This window comes from Pseudophryne corroboree, chromosome 5, assembly GCF_028390025.1.
Source record: "Pseudophryne corroboree isolate aPseCor3 chromosome 5, aPseCor3.hap2, whole genome shotgun sequence".
NCBI lineage: Eukaryota > Metazoa > Chordata > Amphibia > Anura > Myobatrachidae > Pseudophryne > Pseudophryne corroboree.
The window spans coordinates 347,838,127-347,861,034 of NC_086448.1; the positions used below are offsets into that span (position 1 = coordinate 347,838,127).

At 45.0% G+C, this 22,908-nt stretch overlaps 1 protein-coding gene across 2 annotated transcripts in view; it reads left to right on the forward strand.

The window, feature by feature from the left end:
- Positions 1-22,908, forward strand: part of COBL (cordon-bleu WH2 repeat protein) — a 952,910-nt gene that overhangs the window by 270,326 nt on the left and 659,676 nt on the right. The gene's annotated exons all lie outside the window — the stretch shown is intronic.

Below are 22,908 nucleotides of genomic sequence, written 5' to 3' on the forward strand. Positions count from 1 at the left end.
TATTTCAAGTTCATTAGCTGTTACTTTCGTTATATAGACGATTTGTTCCTTGTATGGATAGGGACTTCAGCAGAATTAGAATCTTTTGTGGAGTTATTGAACAGCAGAGTTGACTCTATAGAATTTACATTGAAGAGCAGTAAAACCAGTATTGAATTCCTGGAGGTATTGATATCTATTGAAAGTAATGTATTCAATATGGAGATTTACAAAAAGCCTACAGATAAAAATACACTACTACTTGCGGTTAGTTTCCATCCCCGGCCCCTTAAGAAAGGACTTCCGTACTCACAGCTTGTGAGAGTTGTGAGAACTACCTCTGATTCTATAAAACTCCCAGTGGCCTTACATAAAATGGGTGACAACTTTATTCTACGAGGATACGATAAACATGAAGTTGCAGAGACCATTGAGAAATGTCTATTACTGAAACAGGATGAACTGCTATTACCAAAGCACGAGGATGATACCTCAAAGAGGTTGGTCTTTCCTACAACATATTGCATCACCTCTGGGCTCATTAGAAAGACCATCCTAAAACACTGGCACATTTTGCAAGCAGATCCGGTGATTGGGCCCAGTTGTGCAAATTTACCTCCTTTCAGTTACAAGGGAAGTCGCAATCTAAAGGAACACATAACCTTTTCAGACATCAGTCCTGGTGTAAACACTACTATGAACTGGCTTACCTTGCAAAAGGGAGTCTACAAGTGTACGGGCTGTGCCAATTGCAGATTCCTCCTAACAGGAACAGCCTTCAATCATCCTGTTACCAATAGAAATTTTGTTCTGAAACATTGATTGACTTATGAATCGCGACACGTTGTCTACATCATTCTATGCCCATGCAATTCTAGGCCTATAGTAGGCCTATAGTGTTTTAGATTCCAGCACACCACCTGTAGCTAGACATTTTGTAAGTTGTCGACATGAGGTGCACAGGTACCCCTGCCAGGAACTTATTGTTGGAGGACCGGTCCATCCCCTACATAATCCAGATCATCTATTTGCACATGGAGGACTTATAGTAGCAAGCTGGACTGATGAACTGTATCTACCGTATTGCATGAGGAGTCCACCACTCAATATTTCGGATTATACCATCCTCTAGCGGTAAAGTGTCATCACATTGGACATTGCCTACCTCCCAATAACCTACCTATGCTGGACTATACAAATATTGGGGAACAATTTTGGAACGGACTTCTCATCTCCAAATCCTCTTCAAATTCCTTGCTATTTGGGTAACCCAAAAACTTTATATTGTACCATTTGTGTTTTTTAACCTTTTATCATTGATGCATGCATTCCTATGATGTATTTATTTTTAAAAAAACTTTAAGTTTATTAATTTCTTATAAATAAACTGTGTAATTATTAGATACATCATCATTGTTGTTATATTTACCAACCCAAGCGCAGCCTCCACTTTGCTTTTTGTTTTTCCTTTGTGGGAGTGACTCCTCCTTTCTCTCTGAGGCTGCTGCTCGGTACAGCACCCCATACCTAGAGCGCCTGAGTACCCCTTGGTAACCTATTCTCTACATGTGGACATACGTTGTCAGACTTTGTTGATGCATGCTAATTGATCATATTCCCCCATTATGTAGGGGAGTTGACAGACATTGCATGCTACTACAGCGTGAATGTGAATGGATATATAGACTTAATTCTACTGCTCCAGAAGGTCTCAATGAGGAACTTATAATGAATCCTTTTCTTTGATTACTCCACAATGTCATTGCTCTGATAAGCTTCTGTCTCTAATGATTAATTCTGTCTGATAGCCAATAGTACTAGATTAGATTCTGTATATTATGGTGTTCAATTTTTCTAATTTTTGGATATCTTGTTGTTTGCAGCCATTATATGCTAATGGTGTATATATTGTTTGTATTTTAGATTGTTCATCTGTATCCTTTTGAATGCACTTGCATCTGTGTATTATGTCTGTCTAAATTTATAGGTGTGTTATAGGTCTGGTTGCTTAGCAACCATCTATATTAATTATTCTAACATCAATTATCAACCTTTTTAAACAGATGCAAATTACATTATGGATGATTATAATTGTATTGTTTTATTTTTTATTTCTGTTTTGTTTTGGTTATTTTATCTGTTGTTGCATAATGGCAGGACTGCACCCCCCCCTCACGTGACAGGTTTTGTGTACAGAGCCTGAGTGTCTTTGCTGCCGCCCAAGAGCGGGGACGAGTTCTCGGCCGGCTGAATGTTGACGTCACTTCCGGTATGGCGGAATTCTTGTCTGCACCGCTGGGTACTGGAGCCTGACACTTTGGTTCCACTTAGCGTGTTGCATGTGGTGGGAGGTGCACTCCAACACTTGTGGGCTAAGTTGCACAGGTGGGTGTACTTCACTTTGATTACATTGCTTTATAAGGCCTCACTATAGTGCATTATATTGTAGCTGACCCCATGATGAAGGTTTGACAACCAAAACGGGCCGTAGGGATGGCTGTGTATCTATTTACGGACTTTATTCCACATAATCTTGATGAGTATAAGCAACTTATTCTAAAGGCCTGATTATGCTGTTATTTCATTAAACTTTTTTTTATCTTTTTTGCTGTTTGGTGGTGTGCTGGTCTCCTTGTATTAGACCTTGGTGGAATATGCAAGGAATGGACTGTATTTAAATGTATTTGACCTGGCACCCATGATACTAGACTATAAAGTGTATGTCATTTATCTCTGGGTGATAGATAGATAGATAGATAGATAGATAGATAGATAGATAGATAGATAGATAGATAGATACACGTCCATTTAAACAAGGCAGTCAGAGACCTCAATAATGCAAAAAAAAATCCTGTGTCTTGGTCAAGTACCTTCCTGGTCACATTCCCGTCCTCAGGACCACACAAGCCTAAAGACGGGGCTGTGACCCCGAAAGTACTTGACCAATACACAGAAGTTTTTGCATTACTGATGTCTCCGAATGCCTTCTTTATATGGACGTATGGATGTTAGGATTGATGCACCGGAGCAAGTTGCTGCTATAAGGTGAGTGCCGGCATATTATGGACATACATTCATATATATATATATATATATATATATATATATATGTGTATTTTAATCTACAGCATTATTCTCTCAAGTATGTTGTCACGGCTTTGCTTTTTTTTAATGTATCTCTCACTTATTAATTGCTAAGGAAAGAGCTTCTTTCATTATTATAATGTTTTATAAAGCGATGTACTATGCAGTGCTGTCATATCTCCCAAATGTCCCAATTTTCGCGGAACAGTCCCTTTTTTTTGAGACTGTCCCACCCAATGTGAAGATGCTGTGCAGCAGTGTGGGAGTGCTCCCTCCAACCCCCACCCCACCACCCTCGCTTCCATGACGGGACAATGCAGCCAGCGGGTGGGAGAAACGGGACCGTCCTGCATAAAACAGTACAGTTAGGGGGTAAGGAGACTGACTTTTTTTATTAACACATAACACACTAATTCTAAAATGCAGATGTGACACCAATCTGGACCAAAATGCAATCCAAAGTTTGTGCTGTATTGTGTTTCTGTTTTAACTTATTTTACATTCTTGAATTACTGCAATTGTCAGCTAGAGAAATAATTTACAGGGTTGAGTATCCCATATCCAAATATTCCGAAATACGGAATATTCCGAAATACGGAATTTTTTGAGCAAGAGTGAAATAGTGAAACCTTTGTTTTCTGACGGCTCAATGTACACAAACTTTGTTTAATACACAAAGTTATTAAAAATATTGTATTAAATGACCTTCAGGCTGTGTATATAACGTGTATATGAAACATAAATGAATTGTGTGAATGTACACACACTTTGTTTAATGCACAAAGTTATAAAAAAATATTGCCTAAAATTACCTTCAGGCTGTCTGTATAATGTGTATATGAAACATAAATGTATTCTGTGCTTAAACTTGGGTCCCATCGACATAATATCTCATTATGGTATGCAATTATTCCAAAATACGGAAAAATCCGATATCCAAAATACTTCTGGTCCCAGGCATTTTGGATAAGGGATACTCAACCTGTACTGTATAAAACCCGCGTTGTTACATACTGTATGTGCAGCATTTATAATATAGTTATTACTCTTGAGCTAAAATAACTAAAAGGCTTTCCCAAGTCTTTGTTTTCAGTTTATGGGTGTTTAAACTCCTACATCTTCTTGCTTAGAAAAAATCAATAGGATTAATTTCAATTGTGGCTATAATCCTTGTTGACAATAATGATTTCACTTCCTGGCATGGTGAATCAACAGAGGTTATTTTATTTATCAGAATCATCATTCATGGACTATATGGGGGGAATTCAATTGCTTGAAAAGTCGGTTGGGTGTCTGTTTTTTCCTGTCTATTAGATAGGTTTTAAGGATAGCCATACTTAAGAACAGGTGACTTAGGACCTGATTCATCATCAGTTGCAGTTTTGCTAAATTAGCAAAACTGCAACTGCTAACAATGCCCGACATGCTAATGGCCGCCAGTGATGCGATCGTTATTCAACAGGATTGTGACACAAATTACATAGAATGATATGCAACTGAAGTTAGAGACTATTCCACCAGTGTAAAAGTCCACTGCTGATCTGTATACCAGAACATGCTGTAAACAGGTACCATATGCACCTGCCACCGGTGTGTACAGCACATACTTGCATACTCTCACGCAAAAGTGCCGTAAGACATGCAGTTTTTCATGTAGTCCCTAGCACCCACGGAAGGTGGCCAGATCGCCTGCATCCGCCCACTTCCTGACGTCTTCCCTGCCCCCCGAAGGTGCAAGCAGTGTCTCCTCTCCAGAAGCCCAGGGAGTAGAGTTTATAGGTAGGCAAGTATGGCACAGCAATATATGAGTGTCTTGAGGAGTATGGGCCAGCTTAGCTCTTAAATAGCACTAACCGTACCCCTGGGGGGAGGCCTTGTTCTCCTGTGATGTGGCCATGACTCCCAATTCATGGATATGGCATGTTGAGTGGTGTGTGTAAAGATGGCCACGCCAAATGTGCTTACCAAATAATAGGCCAGAGTTTCATGCTAAGTGACCGCAACTGTGGACAGCCGCGGCAGGCAGATTTACTAACTTATACCAATGTATCAGCATGTGCACCTGCCCCATGCTGGGCGCAAGAGATCTCTCAGAAATAGGCCTCAGAATAACAAGAAACTGTAGCTACATGCACAGAGACTGCTCATGGGCCCCCTCCTCTCTAGACATCAACACAGTAGACTTTGAGCACTAAGGTATCTAGGAGACCTTAGTGCTGTACCAGAGTCCAGTGGTTACACGCAAGTCTACAATGGAAAATGGCCCGGTGACCATTTTCTTGGTGATTTTCCTATAGCTCATGCGTGAAACACCAGAAAAATGGCTGCCGCCAACATGTGACACCAGAAGGGTAAGTATTCAAGAAATGGGAGCAGGTTAAGCGGTGTGGGTCCCCCTGGACCCAGGGATCCATATGCACTGCACACCTTGCACCCATTATAGTTATGTCACTGTATACGCCAGTTGCACGCCCATGACACTGATTTTTTGAGTGTGACAGCAACATTGCCGCCCAGTAATGGGCATTTCAGATTCAGAATCACCCAGAGATACACAACAATTTGTAAATGTGCTACGTTTGTCAAAACTTGGTATTCGTGGCCGTATACAGAGCTGCGTGCATCTCGGACTCAGGCCCAGCATGTGCAGGGAACACTTGATATATGATTTTGGGTCACACGCAGTCGGGCAGTATGGATGGTGTAATGGTTAGCATTACTGCCTCACAGCACTGAGGTCATGGGTTCGATTCCCACCATGACTCGAGCTGTGTGGAGTTTGTATATTCTCCCTGTACTTGCGTGGGTTTCCCCTGGGTACTCCGGTTTCCTCCCACAATCCAAAAATATACTGGTAGGTTAATTGGCTCCCAACAAAAATTAACCCTAGCGTGAATGTGTCTGTGTGTACATGTGATAGGGACTATAGATTGTAAGCTCCACTGGGGCAGGGACTGATGTGAATGGGCAAATATTCTCTGTACAGCGCTGCGGAATATGTGTGCGCTATATAAATAACTGGTAATAAATAATAAATAAATAAATCTGTATGCAATGCCGATGTTCAATTATTTGCAATTGTGCATGCACAATATATTCTGAAAACCACTACATTGCATGCGTTTCACAGAGTGCACGCACAAAGGTGATGTTGCCATTGGGTCAGAGTGTATTGTGGTAGAAAAGCGATGGGCATATCGGGGCGATGACTGGTAGGTAGCTAATAACGCAAGCAAAAAATGGTCTGTTTAGTGGATGTGTTATGTGAGTGTTGCGGGTGTGGTAATGCAAGCGGCTTATATGTTTTAGTTGAAATAAATTTTCTGTATTTAGTTATATTTAACATATCTCCCAACTGTCCCGCTTCGGGTGGGATAGTCCCATTTTTTCTGGGACTGTTCTGCTGCCCCATCCGTGGCCTGCAGTGTCCTGCAGTGTTGAGGGGCAGTTGGGGTAATCACAGTGGAGCAGCGAGTAGATGAGTAGCGGCTAAATGGATGCCGTGCGCATGCGCACATAATCTACACAGTACAGGGACAGTCTCTAAAGGCAGCCCATAGTGACGGGATATTGTGAGGCCATGCCCCTTAGAAAGCAAGGTAACACCCCTTTTAATACGCGCACATCTTCGCCGAGCGCAGTGTCCCATGTTGTGTGCAGCAAATGTTGGGAGGTATGTATTTGAGGAGGAATGAAGAACCTTTTTTATTATGCATTATATATATATATATATATATATATATATATATATATGAATGTATTATGCTTCTTTATAGAGATTATCTACATATTTACTGTATATCACTGAAAACATTATGGAGGGAAATATCATGTTATAATAAAATATCATATATCATATAATGTATTATAATAAGAATTTTCTATAAGGAAACAGCTTTGCACCAGGATCTTTTATGTTTGATTACAGAGGTAAAAATAGGATTTTAATTACCTACCGGTAAATCCATTTCTCATAGTCTGTAGAGGATACTGTGGTCCACATTCGGACCATGGTGTATAAACAGGTCCACTAGGAGCCGTGGGCAGTTTAAGAAATTGATAGTTTGGGCTGGCTCATCCCTCTATGCCCCTCCTACCAGACTCAGTCTAGGAAACTGTGCCCGAGGAGACGGACATAGGGGGTAATTCCAAGTTGATCGCAGCAGGATTTTTTTTAGCAGTTGGGCAAAACCATGTGCACTGCAGGGGAGGCAGATATAACATGTGCAGAGAGAGTTAGATTTGGGTGGGGTGTGTTCAATCTGCAATCTAATTTGCAGTGTAAAAATAAAGCAGCCAGTATTTACCCTGCACAGAAATAAAATAACCCACCCAAATCTAACTCTATCTGCACATGTTACGTCTGCCTCCCCTGCAGTGCACATGGTTTTGCCCAACTGCTAAAAATAATCCTGCTGCGATCAACTTGGAATTACCCACATACTTTGAGAGAAGGATATAAAGGAATAGTAGTGAGATTCCGAACCAGCACACACAAACTAGAGGAAAGCCAAGCTAACCAAACTTTAAACCAGGAACAGCAACCGCTGAACCAACAATACTTAACCAAGCAACAGTGCAGGAAGAAACGAAGCACTGGGCGGGTGCCCAGTATCCTCTACGGACTACAAGAAAAGGATTTACCTGTAGGTAATTAAAATCCTATTTTCTTTTACAGCCTAGAGGATACTTGGGTCCACATTAGTACCATGGGGAAGTACCAAAGCTCCCAAACCGGGTGGGAGAGTGCTGAGGTTCCTGCAGAACTGATTTACCAAACTGAAGGTCCTCAGAGGCCAAAGTATCGAACTTGTAGAACTTAGCAAACGTGTTTGAACCTGACCAAGTAGCTGCTCGGCATAGTTGTAAAGCCGAGACACCCCGGGCAGCCGCCCAGGAAGAACCCACCGACCTAGTATAGTGGGCCTGTACAGATATTGGACACAGCAAACCTGTCGAGGAATAAGCATGCTGGATAGTAAGCCTGATCCAGTGTGGAATTGTCTGCTTTGAAGTAGGACACCCAATTTTATTGGGATCATAGAGAACAAACAGCGAGTCAGATTTTCTGTGACAAGCTGTCTGCTTCACATAGATCTTCAGAGCCCTCACAACATCCAAGGACTTTGAAGTAGCAGAGGTGTCGGTAACTACCGGAACCACAATAGGTTGGTCGATATGAAATGCAGACACCACCTTTGGAAGAAATTGTTGACGAGTTCTGAGTTTAGCCCTATCTTCATGAAAAATCAAATAGGGGCTTTTGCGAGACAACGCCTCGCAGAAGCCAAGGCCAACAGCGTGACGGCCTTTCACGTAAGAAACTTGACGTCAACGTCCTGTAAAGGCTCAAACCATTCCGATTGCAGGAACTGCAACACCATGTTGAGATCCCAAGGTGCCGTAGGAGGCACAAAGGGTGGTTGGATGTGCAGAACCCCCTTCAAAAAGTCTGAATCTCAGGGAGAGAAGCCAATTGTTTCTGGAAGAAAATTAATAAGGCCAAAATCTGGAATTTTATGGAGCCCAAAAGTAGGCCCACATCCACACCCGACTGCAGAAAAAGGAGAAAACGCCCCAGTTAAAATTCCAGTGCAGGAAATTTCCTGTACTCACACCAAGAGACGTATTTTTGCCAAATACGGTGGTAATATTTAGACGTTACCCCCTTTCTGGGCTGGATCAGGGTTGGAATAACTCTATCCGGGATCCCTTTCCGGGCTAGAATTTGATGCCCAACCTCCATGCCGTCAAACGTAGCCGTGGTAAGTCTTGATAGACGAACAGCCCCTGTTGTAGAATATCCTCGTGAAGAGGTAGAGGTCACGGGTCCTCTAGGAGCATCTCCAGTAGATCAGCATACCAGGCCCTTCTTGGCCAGTCCGGAGCAATGAGAATTGCTTGAACCTTTTCTCTTTTTATTCTTTTGAGAATCTTTAGGATCGATGGGAGTGGTGGAAACACGTACACCATGTGGTAGACGCATGGACTCACCAGAGCATCCACCGCCACTGCTTGTGGGTCCCTCGACCTGGAACAATACCGCTTGAGCTTCTTGTTGAGGCAAGAGGCCATCATGACGATTTGTGGCATTCCCCACCGACGTGTCAAGCACCCGAACACCTCCGGGTCAAGGCCCCACTCTGCTGGGTGGAGGTCATGTCTGCTGAGGAAGTCTGCTTCCCAGTTATCTACTCCCGGAATAAAATCTCAGACAATGCCACGGCGTGTCTTTCTGCCCAGAGGAGAATCCTTGTTACCTCTGACATTGCTGCCCTGCTCTTTATTCCGCCTTATCGGTTTATGTACGTTACTGCCGTCACATCGTCCGACTGAACCTGAATGGCTTGATCTTGAAGAAGATGCAATGCCTGTTGAAGGGCGTTGTATATTGCCCTTAGTTCCAGAATGTTGATGAAAGAATGGCTTCCAGACTTGACCATTTTCCTTGGAACTGTTCCCCCTGGGTGACTGCTCCCCAACCTCTGAGGCTTGCACCTGTGGTTAGCAGAATCCAGTTCTGAATCCCAAACCTCTGACCCTCGGTCAGGTAAGAATTCTGAAGCCACCACAGAAGAGAAATCCTGGCTTTTGGCGATAGACGGATCCTCTGATGAATGTGAAGATGCGAACCGGACCATTTGTCCAACAGATCCAGCTGGATGGGCCTTGCGTGAAACCTTCCGTACTGCAGCGCCTCGTAAGCAGCTACCATCTTTCCCAGAAGGTGAATGCATAGATGCACTGATATCCGGGTTTGTCCTAGAACATCCCACACCATACACCGGATCACCAATGCCTTTTCCAATGGAAGGAAAACTTTCTGTGCCTCCGTATCCAGTATCATCCCCAGGAACGGAAGCCTCTGCGTTGGCTCCAGATGAGAATTTGGTAGGTTCAGAATCCATCCGTGATCCTGGAGTAGTCGGGTAGAGAGGGCAATGTTGACTAACAACCTCTCCCTGGATGGTGCTTTTATCAGCAGATGATCCAGGTATGGTATTATGTTTACTCCCTGTTTGCGGAGGAGACACATCATTTCTGCCATTACCTTGGTGTACACCCTCAGTGCCGTACAGAGGCCAAATGGCAGGGCCTGGAACTGGTAGTGACAGACCTGTAAGGCAAACCTTAGATCAATCATGTCCAAACTGCGGCCCTCCAGCTGTTGAGAAACTACACATCCCAGCATGCCCTGATACAGCTTTAGCATTCTCTGACAGCAAAACTGTGTCAGGGCATGCTGGGATATGTAGTTTCACAACAGCTGTAGGGACGCAGTTTGGACATGCATGCCTTAGATAAACCTGATGAGGCGGACAAATCAGAATATGAAGGTACACATCCTTGATATCCAGAGACACCAAGAATTCCCCCTCCTCCAGATCTGAGATCACCGCTCTCAGAGACTCCATCTTGAACTTGAACAACCGTAAGTATTGGTTCAACGACTTGATATTTAAAATGGGTCTTACCGAACCGTCCTGTTTCAGGACTACAAACAGGTTGGAATAATAACCCTGGTCTTGCAGTTGAAGTGAAACTGGAACAATGACCTGAGTTTGTACCAGTTTTTGAATTGCTTCCTGTAAAGTCATACTTGCTTCTTGAGAAGCTGGTAAGCCTGATATGAAGAATCTGTGAGGTGGGAGTTCCTGAAACTCCAGTCTGTAGCCCTGGGCTATAAAATCTATGACTCCGGTATCCTGGCATGACGTTGCCCATATGTGACTGAAGAATCGCAAATGGGCTCCCACCTGCCTGTCTTCTAGGCAGTGTGGTCCACCGTCATGCTGAAGGCTTAGAGGAAGCAGAACCGGGGTTCTGTTCCTGTGAACCTGCATTTGTTGGTTTTCTGGGTTTACCTCTATTGCCTTTGAAGGCCATAGAAGAACATTTGTTTTTGTTTTTAAACTTCGCTGTCTGAAAGGACTGCAGAGTTGGAGCAGTGAAGGATTTTCTAGCCAGGGGAGCTGTGGAAGGAAGGTATATATACTTACCCGCTGTAGCCTTGGATATCCACTTATCCAGTTCATCTCCAAAAAGGGCCTCACCTGTGCATGGTAGGTTTTCCACGCCATTTCGGGAATCCGCATACACAGTCCACTGGCGCAGCCACAAACCCCTGCATGCTGACACTGCCATGGCAGTGGTGTGTGCATTGAGTAAACCAATTCCTTTATGGCCTCCACCGTAAAGTTAGCAGAATCCTGTATATGTTGTAGGAGTAAAATTATCTCTCCCCTCCCCCTCTCCCCCCCGGATAAGGACTCTAACGCGTCAATAAGATTACCTGATCATTTTGCAGTGGCCCTAGAGATCCATGCACAAGCTATAGTGGGTCTCTGGGCCATCCCCGCAGCTGTGTACAGAGATTTGAGAGTGGTCTCAATCTTGCGGTCTGCAGCATCCTTCAAAGAAGCTGCCCCAAGAACAGGTAAAACTATCTTACGAGACAGCCTAGAAACCGATGCGTCAACTATCGGTGGGTTTTCCCATTTTTTCCTATCATCCTGAGGGAACGGGAAGGATGTGAGTAACCGTTTTGGGACCTGAAACTTCTTGTCAGGATTTACCCAAGTTGCTTTAAATGAGGAATTTGATTCCGTAAATGCAGGGATAGTAGCTGAGGATTTCTTTTTCACATTAAAATAAGATTCCTCCTCGTCCTCTGACACCTTATCAGGAATGTGCAGGACGTCTCTAATAGCTTCTATCAGGGCCTGTATTCCGTGTGACAAAGCTGCATCCCCCCCTACCGAGTCCACCTCACCCTCCTCTGGGTCTGATACATCATCATCATCATCATCGGTATCAGCCTGCATGATTTGGGCCAGAGTACGCTTCTGTGGACAAATGGCAGGGGTCTGAGATGCTGGAATGACCACTGTATCTCTATTCATCAGGTCATTAACAGGTTGCCTTAAGTATTGCGTCCAGGGCTGTCTTAACAGCAGTGTAGGCCCCTGGGCACAGCAACGCAATACCTACCCATCTACCAGCGGTAGGGCAGGGGGTGCTATCAGCAGCAGCTTTGATGCCCCGCGGGTGATAGGGGGTCTTCTATCTTCCGCTCAGCAAGTAGGCCTGGAGCAGTAATTTCTGCTTATTACTCCTTTACTGCACAGATAGTGGGAGATGGGGCAGGAGCGAGAACACTAAACTGTAGAAGCGTACATTGGGCTGAATAAAAGGGCCCAGGTACATTACTTCCAGGGTGGTAGGGGGTGTAAATTATGTAGGGGAGGGGTGGATAGTGGAGTGGGCTTAATATTCATCATTTTCTGGTGGGAAGGCATCTTACTTGACTGCAGATATTTTCAATTCCCGGAAATAGATTTCTTAGCTTTGAATGAGAAAAAAACTAGAGTCCCACCTTTCAGGAAGTACTGGGGACTTACATATCTCCCAATATGACCCTCACCAGGAGGGACAAAATGCTCTGCTTCTGGACTTCCCTCATAATTTATGATTGCCTGCACCTGTGTTGAACAGGTTAATGGATAAAATAGGCATTTCAGCACAGGTGATGGCAATCATAAATTAAGAAGGAAGTCCAGAAGCAGAGCATTCTGTCCCTCCTGGAGAGGGTCATGTTGGGAGGTATGGACTTGGGGATCAGACTTCAGGAGCCAAAGCAATCCATCAGTGGAAATATAAAACTGCATATTAGGTGTGTGGAGCTGGAGCAGGGACCAGCTACTTGAAGGCTGATATATCTGGTTCTGGGCATAGTACAGAAAAGCTGCCAGTGTCCACCAAAAGGGGAGAGTCCCGGCTTTTGAAGTATACCCTCGTAAAAACTCTAAGTCAGACAGAACCCAAGATATCTGGCTGGGAAGAGCAATTAACAGGCTTGGATGGGGACGACTGCTTTGAAGTCAGATATCTCCGGTTCACCAGGGCCGATTTAAAAAAAATCTGGTACCCCTGGAAAGAGGGAACCCTCAGCTATCACCCTAGGGTCCTTATACTCCTAGGGCCCTTGGGCAAGTGCCCATTGAGCCCATACGAAAAGACGGCCCTGATTACGTCTCCTTCTCATTTTGGAATAATTTATTCAAAATATTTGAAATCATCCCTTTTAATTAATCAAACCATACTAGTACAGATCCGCTAGCCTTAGAATGTGTACTAGCCTGAGTACACGGCAGTGAGCCCCCAGATTGAGATAAAAACTCTGCTGTACATGATACACACTCCTTTGACATATTAAATGTGAGAGAACACACACATACACACAGGAATATGTTAAAACACAGTTAACCCATGCAGAGCCCTTCTAGAAAGATACAGAGTAAAACGGAGCTAGCCCCTATAGCTAAAGTGCAAGTTTAACTGGGTCACAAACTAAGTACCCTTAGTAGTGTTTAGTACACCAATATATTGCTCCCCCTTCTTTGCTATGACCGCCTGAGGTGCTCTGGAGTCCTTGTGGAGGAGCTGTGCTTCCCTGCCAGTCTGCCTGGGTCAAGCTGCATAGTGAAAATGGTGCTGATGAGCTGCTAGATCCGCTCATAGTGAATCCCCGCCCCCTTAATGGCGCGCAGTCTTTCCAGTTTTTTATACTGGCTGAGGTGAATAATGTAGTCTACAGTGGGTTAAAACTAGAGATGTGCAGCGGGCATTTTTCGGGTTTTGTGTTTTGGTTTTGGATTCGGTTCCGCGGTCGTGTTTTGGATTCGGACGCATTTTGGCAAAACCTCCCTTTCGAATTTTTGTCGGATTCGGGTGCGTTTTGGATTCGGGGTTTCCCCCCCCCAAAGAAACCCTCAAAAACAGCTTAAATCATAGAATTTGCGGGTAATTTTGATCCTGTAGTATTATTAACCTCAATAACCATAATTTCCACTCATTTCCAGTCTATTCTGAACACCTCACACCTCACCATATTAATTTTAGTCCTAAAATTTGAACCGAGGTCGCTGGATGACTAAGCTAAGCGACCCAAGTGGTCAGCACAAACACCTGGCCCATCTAGGAGTGGCACTGCAGTGTCAGACAGGAGGGCAGATATAAAAAAAAGGCCCCTAACAGCACATGATGCAAAGAAGAAAAAAAGGTGCACCGAGGTTGCTGTAGGCCTAAGCTAAGCGACACAACCACCTGGCCCATCTAGCAGTGTCACGCAATGGCTGAATGTCAAGAGTGGGCCGCAATTGTTCGTTCCACTGACAGCATCTCCAGCACGCTGCAATCACTTTAAAAAAAAAAATCTGCAATTGGTGGACTTATACGGCAGTACCCCACAACTAATACAGCAGTACCCCATGACTCATACGGCAGTGTCACACAGGAAGGCACTTTTCAAAAACTAGGCCCCAAACAGCACCTCATGCAAAGATGTCGAAGAGGTGCAATGAGGTAGCTGTATGACTAAGCCAAGCGACACAAACAATTCCAACTGGAATTATACGTCCAAATAACTGGAATTAAATGGCAAGATCACTGTAATTAATAATTATAAATTACTGGAATTGATTGGCAAGATCACTGTAAATAATAATTATAAATCACTGGAATTAATTGGCAAAATCTCGCTATCGCCTGCCTAGTGAAGTGGAATCTAGATGGGATTTGGTACCGGGGACACAATAACTTCATCAATTGTCTAAATTCCACTGCACTAATTGCGGATAACGGGCACACGTCTAAGGGGCCCTACACATTTGACGATGCGCCGCCGAGGTGCCCGACGGCCGAAACGGCCGACGAGCGACCCGGCGGCGGGGGGGCAGTGACGGGGGGAGTGAAGTTTCTTCACTCCCCCCGTCACGCGGCTGCATTGAAGTGCAGGCAAATATGGACGAGATCGTCCATATTGGCCTGCATGCACAGCCGACGGGAGACCAGCGATGAACGAGCGCGGGGCCGCGCATCGTTCATCGCTGGAGTCTCCACACTGAAAGATATGAACGAGTTCTCATTCATTTATGAACGAGATCGTTCATATCTTTCAGAAAATCGGCCAGTGTGTAGGGCCTATACTGAGCACTGATTATACTGAGCACTGATTATACTGAGCACTGATTTTACTGAGCACTGATTATACTGAGCACTGATTTTACTGAGCAACTGATTATACTGAGCACTGATGATACTACGGAGAACTGACACTGAGAAGCACGATGCAGCACAAGACACTGTACTAGTATTAGTGAGCAGCACAAAAGCCCTCTGGAATTGTCACCCCCCAGATACCACTGTGACTGGAATGATGATGACCTATGCACAGTGACAGGACACTACCACAGCACCCTACAGCAGCAAGATGCAGCACAAGACACTGGACTATTAGTAATGTACTGTAGTATACTGAGCACCACGATGCAGCCCAAGACAATGAGCAGTGACACTGAGCACTGATGAGGATACCAGAACCGACACTGAGCAGCAAGATGCAGCACTAGGACTATTGTACTGTAGTATACTGAGCACCACAATGCAGCACAAGACAATGAGCAGTGATACTGAGCACTGATGAGGATACTAGAACTGACACTGAGCAGCAAGATGCAGCACTGGACTATTGTACTGTAGTATACTGAGCACCACAATACAGCACAAGACAATGAGCAGTGATACTGAGCACTGATGAGGATACTAGAACTGACACTGAGCAGCAAGATGCAGCACTGGACTATTGTACTGTAGTATACTGGTCACCACAATGCAGCACAAGACAATGAGCAGTGATACTGAGCACTGATGAGGATACTAGAACTGACACTAAGCAGCAAGATGCAGCACTGGACTATTGTACTGTAGTATACTGGTCACCACAATGCAGCACAAGACAATGAGCAGTGATACTGAGCACTGATGAGGATACTAGAACTGACACTGAGCGGGAGAGACACACTACTAGTATTATTGAGCAGCAATAAGTAAGCACTGATACTGAGCACTGATATTGAGATTTCCACTGAGAGAACGTAGCCACGTCCTCTCCGCTCTCTCTACAATGCACGAGTGAAAATGGCGGCGACGCGCAGCTCTTTATATGGAATCCGAATCTCGTGAGAATCCGACAGCGGGATGATGACGTTTTGCCTTGTTCGGGTTTTCCGAGTCAGGTGGGATGAACCATGTCTGGCTCGGACCCGTGTAAACCACGTGGAGTTCGGGGGGGTTCGGTTCTCGGAGAACCGAACCTGCTCATCTCTAGTTAAAACCCCTGTAGTGTAGTGCCAGTGTGGGCGATAGAAGTGGCTTCAGCTCTCCCCTCACAGCGGTTTCACAGTGTGCTTGAAGCCTGGAACGCAGCATGCATGCAGCACTGCATGCAGCACTGCGCTCCTACCCTTGTGCCGTCATTACCGCCGACGACCCGCTAACTGGGACGCCGGCTACTTACTCACAACTCTTCAGACTTCTGGCTCTGTTAGGGTTGGCGGCGTGCTGCGGGTCTGTACGCTCGCCGTGGTGGGGCTTGCGAATAGGACCCTCAGGAGCTCAGTGTCCTGTCTGCGGGGAACGGGACCATTAACCCTAGGGAGGTTGGGTCCCCCCTAATTCCAATGAAGCCTGTAAACAACAAATAGAAAATAAATGCAGAAAACTCTTCAGGAGCTTCCCAAGCGTGACCGTCTCCTCCGGGCACATTTTCTAAACTGAGTCTGGTAGGAGGGGCATAGAGGGAGGAGCCAGCCCACACTATCAATTTCTTAAAGTGCCCATGGCTCCTAGTGGACCCATCTATACCCCATGGTACTAATGTGGACCCCAGTATCCTCTAGGACGTAAGATAAAGTAAGAAAATGATGGCAATACAAATGCAGTGGACATGTCATTAGGTATTTCCGCTGCACCATTTAATGTTAAACAAAGATTATCTTAGCTATAAAGGCTGACATTATAATATCGTATTAAAAATAAAAATGTGTCATATTTGACTGCTATAAAAATAATGAAGAGTCTGGCTTGGTTACTGATTAAACAATGTGACCTGAATAACCATTACAACCAACATTCTTCTCTATAATATATGTATTGTTGCATCATGTGTCAGACTCCTTTATAAGTGTTTGTCACCATGCAGAACTACTAGTCAGCTTTTGTATGTGACATAGCCCAATAGAAAGGACTGATCAATGGATGTAGCAGTGGGTGGTCTTCAGTATGCCGAATGTCGGGATCCCGGCGCACAGTATGCCGGCGCCGGAATCCCGACACCCAGCATACCGACAGGTATTCTCCCTCGTGGGGGTCTACGAACCCCCTAGAGGGAGAATAAATAGCGTGGCGCGTGTAGCGCGCCACCGTGCCCGCAGCGTGGCCTGCGCAGCAAGCCCGCAAGGGGCTGCTTTGCGCTCGCCACGCTGTCGGTATGCCGGCACCCGTAGTAGTGTATGTTAGTGACAAAACACCTGAGAATGCTAAACTGTGTGTGATAAAATGATTATTAAATGCAATACATTTTCTTATCTCATTTTAGTCAAAATATATATTTTTTAAAGTTTTAGAAATAGTAGTGAAATGCTGTTGTTTGTATATGTGTTTGTGGTCTTTTCCCACCTGTACACTAGCGACACTTTGCGACAGATACTGTTTGGATACTAGTGAGTGTAGTGTGTGTGTAGTGGGTTGTGCTGTCTTGGTATGTCACTCCACTACCTTGTCTATGGTGGGGTTTATAGAGTCACCATTGGCGGAGGAATCTATTCCGCTATAATCTGTGGGATCATCGGAGACAAGGGTGGTCATTCCGAGTAGTTCGCTCGCTAGCAGTTTTTCTCTGACGTCCTAGTGGATGCTGGGAACTCCGTAAGGACCATGGGGAATAGCGGCTCCGCAGGAGACTGGGCACAACTAAGAAAGATTTAGGACTACCTGGTGTGCACTGGCTCCTCCCTCTATGCCCCTCCTCCAGACCTCAGTTAGAATTTTGAGCTTGGCCGAGCTGGATGCACACTAGGGGCTCTCCTGAGCTTCTAGAAAAGAAAGTATAAATTAGGTTTTTTATTTTCAGTGAGATCTGCTGGCAACAGACTCACTGCTACGAGGGACCGAGGGGAGAGAAGCGAACCTACCTGCTTGCAGCTAGCTTGGGCTTCTAGGCTACTGGACACCATTAGCTCCAGAGGGATCGAACACAGGCCCAGCCTCGGTCGTCCGGTCCCGGAGCCGCGCCGCCGTCCCCCTTGCAGAGCCAGAAGCAAGAAGACGTTCCTGGAAATCGGCGGCAGAAGACTTCGGTCTTCATTAAGGTAGCGCACAGCACTGCAGCTGTGCGCCATTGCTCCCCATGCACACCTCACACTCCGGTCACTGATGGGTGCAGGGCGCTGGGGGGGGGGCACCCTGGGCTGCAATAAGAGTACCTTACTTGGCAAATTACCACATAATATAGTCATTAAGACTATATATGTGTAAAATCCCCTGCCATAACTTTCCATAAAAAAGCGGGAGAAGTCCGCCGAAAGAGGGGCTGAGCTATCTCCCTCAGCACACTGGCGCCATTTTCCCTCACAGCTCCGCTGGAAGGACGCTCCCCAGGCTCTCCCCTGCAGTTTCCAGACTCCATAGGGTAAAAAAGAGAGGGGGGGCACTAAATTTAGGCGCAATCTGTGTAATATTAGCAGCTATAGGGGAAAAATCACTGTGTGTAGTGTGAATCCCTGCATTATATAGCGCTCTGGTGTGTGCTGGCATACTCTCTCTCTGTCTCCCCAAAGGACTTTGTGGGGTCCTGTCCTCAGTCAGAGCATTCCCTGTGTGTGTGCGGTGTGTCGGTACGGCTGTGTCGACATGTTTGATGAGGAGGCTTATGTGGAGGCTGAGCAGGTGCCGATAAATGTGATGTCACCCCCTGCGGGGTCGACACCTGAATGGATGGAAATGTGGAAGGAATTACGTGACAGTGTCAACTCCTTACATAAAAGGTTTGACGACATAGCAGATGTGGGACAGCCGGCTTCTCAGCTCGTGCCTGCCCAGGCGTCTCAAAAGCCATCAGGGGCTCTAAAACGCCCGCTACCTCAGATGGCAGACACAGATGTCGACACGGATACTGACTCCAGTGTCGACGATGATGAGACTAGTGTACATTCCAATAGAGCCACCCGTTACATGATTACGGCAATGAAAAATGTGTTGCACATTTCTGATATTACCCCAGGTACCACAAAAAAGGGTATTATGTTTGGGGAGAAAAAACTACCAGTGGTTTTTCCCCCTTCTGATGAATTAAATGAAGTATGTGAAGAAGCGTGGGCTTCCCCCGATAAGAAACTGGTAATTTCTAAAAAGTTACTAATGGCGTACCCTTTCCCGCCAGAGGATAGGTCACGTTGGGAGACATCCCCTAGGGTGGATAAAGCGCTCACACGCCTGTCAAAGAAGGTGGCACTACCATCTCCGGACACGGCCGCCCTAAAGGAACCTGCTGATAGGAAGCAGGAGGCTATCCTGAAGTCTGTATATACACACTCAGGAATTATACTGAGACCGGCTATTGCTTCAGCATGGATGTGCAGTGCTGCAGCTGCATGGTCAGATTCCCTGTCGGAAAACATTGATACCCTAGACAGGGACACTATATTGCTAACCGTAGAGCATATTAAAGACGCTGTCTTATACATGAGAGATGCACAGAGGGATATTTGCCGGCTGGCATCTAAAATAAACGCAATGTCCATTTCTGCCAGGAGAGGATTGTGGACTCGGCAATGGACAGGAGATGCAGATTCTAAAAGGCACATGGAAGTTTTGCCTTACAAGGGTGAGGAGTTGTTTGGGGATGGTCTCTCGGACCTCGTTTCCACAGCAACAGCTGGGAAGTCAGCATTTTTACCCCATGTTCCCTCACAGCCAAAGAAAGCACCGTATTATCAGGTACAGTCCTTTCGGCCCCAGAAAGGCAAGCGGGTTAGAGGCGCGTCATTTCTGCCCAGAGGCAGAGGTAAAAAGCTGCAACATACAGCCAGTTCCCAGGAACAAAAGTCCTCCCCCGCTTCCTCTAAGTCCACCGCATGACGCTGGGGCTCCACAGGCGGAGCCAGGTACGGTGGGGGCCCGTCTCAAGAACTTCAGCAACCAGTGGGCTCGTTCACGGGTGGATCCCTGGATTCTACAGGTAGTATCTCAGGGGTACAAGCTGGAATTCGAGACGTCTCCCCCTCGCCGTTTCCTCAAATCTGCCTTGCCGACAGCTCCCCCGGACAGGGAGGCAGTGCTGGAGGCGATTCACAAGCTGTATTCTCAGCAGGTGATAATCAAGGTACCCCTCCTTCAACAAGGACGGGGTTACTATTCCACAATGTTTGTGGTACCGAAACCGGACGGTTCGGTGAGACCCATTTTAAATTTAAAATCTTTGAACACTTATATAAGAAGGTTCAAGTTCAAGATGGAATCGCTCAGAGCGGTGATTGCAAGCCTGGACGAGGGGGATTACATGGTGTCACTGGACATCAAGGATGCTTACCTGCATGTCCCCATTTACCCTCCTCACCAGGAGTACCTCAGATTTGTGGTACAGGACTGTCATTACCAATTCCAGACGTTGCCGTTTGGTCTGTCCACGGCACCGAGGGTATTTACCAAGGTAATGGCCGAAATGATTATACTCCTTCGGAAAAAGGGAGTTTTAATTATCCCGTACTTGGACGATCTCCTTATAAAGGCGAGGTCCAGGGAACAGTTGTTGATCGGAGTAGCACTATCTCGGGAAGTGCTACAACAGCACGGCTGGATCCTGAATATTCCAAAGTCGCACCTGGTTCCTACAACGCATTTGTGTATCTGGCACCGCGGGTGGCATTTGAGTATCTGGCACCGCTGGGGTCATTTGTGGATCTGATGTGAATTTCGGCTCATTCTATGTGCTATAATGTAAATTTCGGTTCATTTTGTTTGCTTTAATGTGAATTTCGACTCATTTTGTGTGCTATAATGTTAATTTCGGCTCATTTTGTGTGCTATAATGTGAATTTCAGCTCATTCTGTGTGCTATAATGTTAATTTCGGCTCATTCTGTGTACTATAATGTGAATTTCAGCTCATTCTGTGTGGTATAATGTGAATTTAACTCATACCATGTGGTATAATGTGAATTTCGGCTTATTCTGTGTGCTATGCAGGAATGGTGATTCGCCAGTCTGTATCACCAGTGCGCAGGGTTCTCTCCACTAACTGGCAACATTTTATTAGTAATGGCAACAATAGGAAGTTTTAGAAGCGAACGGGAAGAACATCTCTAATTGGGAGGAGCTATTATTAGGGGGAGGAGTCAATTCTTAAACTGCCCACCCTAAAAGTTAAGTCTAGATCCGCCACTGCTCCACTCTATGGGGGTAATTCCAAGTTAATCGCAGCAGGAAATTTTTTAGCAGTTGGGCAAAACCATGTGCATTGCAGGGGGGCAGATATAACATGTGCAGAGAGAGTTAGATTTGGGTGGGTTATTTTGTTTCTGTGCAGGGTAAATACTGTCTGCTTTATTTTTACACTGCAAATTAGATTGCAGATTGAACACACCACACCCAAATCTAACTCTCTCTGCACATGTTAAATCTGCCTCCCCTGCAGTGCACATGGTTTTGCCCAACTGCTAAAAAATTTCCTGCTGCGATCAACTTGGAATTACCCCCTATGACTGAGCCGCATTTCACATTAGCCCAAACTCACAGAATACTGCTCTCAGCTCCATATGGCTGCAAGTACTTTAGAGAGAATTTGTGCTGATATTTGGCCACGTGGGGTGCGAGATGCGGTGCCAGAATTCATAGACCACGGCAGCAGCAACTCACACCCTTTGCATATAATTGGATTGAGGCCATACTGTTTTTTGTTGTACTTTTTTTTTAGGGGTCAACATGTGAAATAAGTCTTTACTGTGTTTTTTATACAATACTGTTATCAGTAGTACTAAAAAAATAAACTTGCTAATCTTACATAAACATATTGGGCCTCATTTAGCGTTTTTACACCTTAGGAAACTGTGTTGCGCTGCAGTGGGAAGGCAAATTTAAGCCGTGCAGATAGGTTTCCAGATGAGAAGGGGTGTGTCCTAGCTAGTTGCAGTATAAAAATAAATCTGTCCAGTTTCTGTGTACTACATGCAAACTAAGGCAGTGTTCTCTCTGTGCCTTACCCATCCTTTTACAGCCACCCTTGCATAACTGATGGTTTGTTCATTATATATCATTTCCATAACAACACTCTTAAGGGCCCTACACACTTAAAGATTATCTGTCCAATCTGTCTGATTGGAAAGAAAATCTGGCAATGTCTGGGAGCAAATGACAATCAACCATTTGCTCCCAAAATCCAGAAAATGGACAGAAATGGTTGTTAAGATCAATTGTTTTAACGAAACAAACTTAACCAATTTGTTTGAAAGTCCATTTTTGTCTGTTGTCCAGTGTTTGAGAGCAAATGGTCAATTGTCATTTGCTCCCATACATTACCAGATATTTGTTCCAACCAGAAAGATTGGACAGATAATCTTTAAGTGTGTAGGGCACTTTAGACTGTGCAGCACAGTGAACTCAAGGGGTATATTTACTAAAGGTCTATTTTGATTGATTTCAAATCGATTAAAATCAATCTTAATCAATGTTGGACTTCCAGGGATACACCACACATTTACTAACAGATGGTTTTTTAATATTACATTTTAAACATTAGTAAATGTGTGTTTTAGCTCTGGAAGGCCAGCATTGATTAAGATCAATTTAAATTAATCTGAAATTGAGCAACTTTGATTAAAATCGACCTTTAGTAAATATATCTCAAATACATTATTGCTGTGGTTCCCAAACTTTCTTGAATCACAGTGCCCTAGAATATCAGCATTTTTTTCGGCAGCGGGGTACACTGTGTTCCACGGGGAATATATCG